This window comes from Pinus tabuliformis, chromosome 7 (genome assembly GCF_031772625.1).
Source record: "Pinus tabuliformis cultivar Carrire ecotype Pingquan chromosome 7, CPIR1, whole genome shotgun sequence".
NCBI lineage: Eukaryota > Viridiplantae > Streptophyta > Pinopsida > Pinales > Pinaceae > Pinus > Pinus tabuliformis.
In genome coordinates this window covers 1,370,218,855-1,370,222,369 of record NC_142293.1, presented here as the reverse complement: position 1 = coordinate 1,370,222,369, position 3,515 = coordinate 1,370,218,855, and the positions used below count along the sequence as shown (strand labels likewise).

Genomic DNA, 3,515 nt, shown 5'->3' with positions numbered 1-3,515 from the left:
GGTTTCAACTGAAGGGAGAAGTTGATTATATTGGCTAAATTGTCTTCACTATTTGATATTTCCCCTTAAATTACACCTGTGATTTTAGGTCAAGCAAGGGAGAAAATCTTCCCCGTAGAAATAATCATATAACTCTTATCCTTACTACGTGTTGAATAAGATAGATGTTCCCTATGCAACAACAATAGAGTCAAAGCAACAAACATTAGGAAAAGTAATTCGATTTGAAGGCATACTTATAGTGGTTGAAGAGTTTTCCAACTATGAATCCCAGACAATGGAGTGTGCTCCCAGAGATGGAGGATTCAATCAGACTTGCAAACGCAAATCAAGCAATGGGCTAGCTAATTTCCTTCTCAAGCCACAAGATTAAATTTGAGTGCCTTATCAAAAGTAAGTTGGTGATTATTTTTTCCTGTTTCCACCCCCTCCATAGAATTCATTCCATTCCTTGAGTTCATTCATTCCAACACCTTCAGAGGCAAATCTTGGTTAAATCTGTTGAAAAGACAATTTTCACATTATGAAAAAAATTCCTTCTGTTGGTAGAAGAACCAACTCCATAATGAACATGCAATATTTAAATAAGGTCTTGTGCCTCACCTGATTCTTTGATTGTTTCAAATCCTCCATTGTTAAAGGTCCGAGGATAATGATATTTTCCTCAACCTCTTCCCTTTTTTCCTTCCTTTATTTTTGCCCCCCACCGCCAAGTTGTTAAGAGTTCTCTAACTCCGCTTTGTCTTATTTTTTCTCCTATTCTTTCTTCTGAGACTGGAGAAAAGAATATTAATAAAATATTTACAATATCCCGAGGGGTTCCTGAGAATCTCCATACTAAAAATGAAAGATAAACGAAGAAATGTCAATAAAAAGATAGTAATGTAGTTTATTAGGCCAAAATAGGAAGAACACAATGAATCTACCTTTTATTTATCTTGCTGTGTCTTTAGGAAATCCAGAACTGGCCGAAAATCTATTGTTGTACATAGATTCTTCATTTACATCGTAAAATCACAATACTTTTTCAAACATATTATGTAATCATAAGATACATGAAGCACCCTTTCCCCAAGTACATGACTGAGTCAAAAATATGAAGGTGGGTAGAGGGGAATAAATACTCACCTTGAGGTCACTGCCAGTATAGCTGTCTGTCATTGTTGCGAGCTCCTTGAAATCAAAACCTTCTTCAAGTTTATCTTTTGTAAGGAGTGTCCTAAGAATTCCCTCTCTACACTTAGCATTTGGCAGTCCAACCATGATTCCGCGAAACATGGTCTTAAGTTATAACCATATATACTATCTTTGTTAAGGAAGACATGTCTAACAACTAACTAAACTTCGTGATGAAGTAGAACAATATTCGAGGAGACGTTATATGCAAATCATTAGTCTTGACAGTTAACTTTGTTGAAACCATTTGATTATAGGTTCATCCAAATCGAAAGGCTTATTGGTTGCATCAAGAACAAGAAGATTCTTTGTAGACTTTGATAGCAAACCATCCTAGCGAGCCATAAACTTGTTCATTATTTTCCCCATTGCCTCATGTTCACCAACTCTAGCCCTTTGGCCTAACATGTTGTCAACCTGCAGATACAATACAAAATAGAAATATAATGAGCGTGATGCTTAGACCCATGCAACAAACCAACAAATATTGTTGATGTTGCCTACACTATAAAAAAGATAAGAACAAACCTCATCAATGAAAATAATCGTAGGGGAAACTTTTGCAGCCAAAGTGAACAATTCCATTACATTCTTTTCATCTTCTCGAAACTACTACATATTACATAAGTTCATAAGTGATTTATGAATCATTCATGGTTATTTCAAAATAATTTGTTGTAAAGTTCTGGTTTATTGAGTGTTGAATTGCCTTACCTTTGAAGTTATGGTAGACACTGAGACATTAATAAAGTCAGTATTCGCCTCAATGGCAAGGGATTTTGCTAGAATTGTTTTCCTTGTTCCAAGGGGTCCAAAAAGTAGAATGCCTTCGCATGGATGGATATAATAGGAGAAACAAGAAATTCCTATTAGATGCTACAAAGTACAAGAAGGATTCATGTTCAATTGTCAAGTAAACACTGGTTTTAGAAAATCTGGGACTTTACCTTAAGGATACCCCCTTAAACAAGTTTGGCTGTTGAAGAGGCAACATTGCAAGTTCTTGTAGCGATTCTTTGGCATTTTCCTGTGCACCAATGTCATCAAATGTAACACCAATTTTTCCTACATGAATTACTTCATATTTGATCCTCTTTTCAAAATCATTGTATGGAAGAACTTCCTATTACAAGTTAAATCACTTCATTTCATTTGATTGAACTAGCATATTTCGATATATTTGTTCATCATGATTATAGAGTGCTAAATGTACCCGTTTCAGAGCTGCTGCAAGACCCCCTTCTTTAGTGTAATATGTTTCTTTCTTAGGAGTATCCCCTTTTGAAGCATAATCTGTGTTTTCCCCTTCAAGTTTATTTTTTGTAGAAGGAGACTCCATTTTTTCTTCAAGCTTTCCACTTGTTAGATCTTGAAAAAATTGACATTTCTATCTCAAAACTCCCTATATGGAAATAAACTTAGTTGAGACTTTATATTCAAGATACTAAATGATAAATCGCTAACATAACATTTAAAAGATTGTACAAAAAGAACAATTTTATTTGAACTGTGGGTGTTCTCCATCGGATACCATTTGTAGTGTGTCCTTGCTATCAATTTTTCATGCTCGGAATATGCTCAATCCATGTGCCAAGCTATTAATCACATCAGATTACATAAATTAAGTTATGGAAAAAACAAGTCATGAAAGTTATAGTAGGGAGAAAGGATGAGAAAAACCCTTTTGGAAGAGATAATAAGATGTCCACTGTGATAATCGGGCTGCTTTATGTTCATGAGGTGACGAGAAATGGTAGAGCTGACAATTTCCTCAATATCTAAAAATGTCACATCATTAGTTTGTAAAAAAACACCTCAGTCTAGGTCAAAATTAAATTCCTGTATAAATCATTAAAATAAAAGGAATTCCAAGGAACTTACAATTACTAAGGTACCTTGATTTGTGATGTTCATCACAGATGACCCATATTTGGAGAAATCAGGTTTTGATGTCGAGTTATTCCTACTGCTTTGAAGGTTACTTGTTCCTTCAGAGGACCTGGAAAAGAAAATTGAGAAGTACGATGTCATGGAGAGGAAGAGAATGTATAACAACTCCTAAGAATTTATAATTTGAATGGGGCTGTAACTTTTTTCACATTCAGAGATGGAAAATATAATATGTGGGAAAAGGAAAAGGGTGCATACATAAGCTTTCGTTCAATGCCACTGTTTGATCGCCAAAGACTGCTTGCTGCAAACCGTAAAGAAACTTGTAAAAATTCATGACACGTCTTTAAACAAGAAATTTCATAGGTACATGACAAAGAGTAGATCTGATTTTTAATTTCTTTGCTATGCACCTGTAGGCAGGATGGAGAAGGATTCAAACAGTCTAG

The 3,515-nt window shown here is 34.9% G+C and overlaps 1 pseudogene; it reads right to left on the bottom strand.

Annotated features, from left to right (window-relative positions):
• Window positions 1-929: 929 nt before the first annotated feature.
• On the bottom strand, window positions 930-2,515 carry LOC149252727 (uncharacterized; annotated as a pseudogene).
• Between the last annotated feature and the right edge of the window lie 1,000 nt (window positions 2,516-3,515).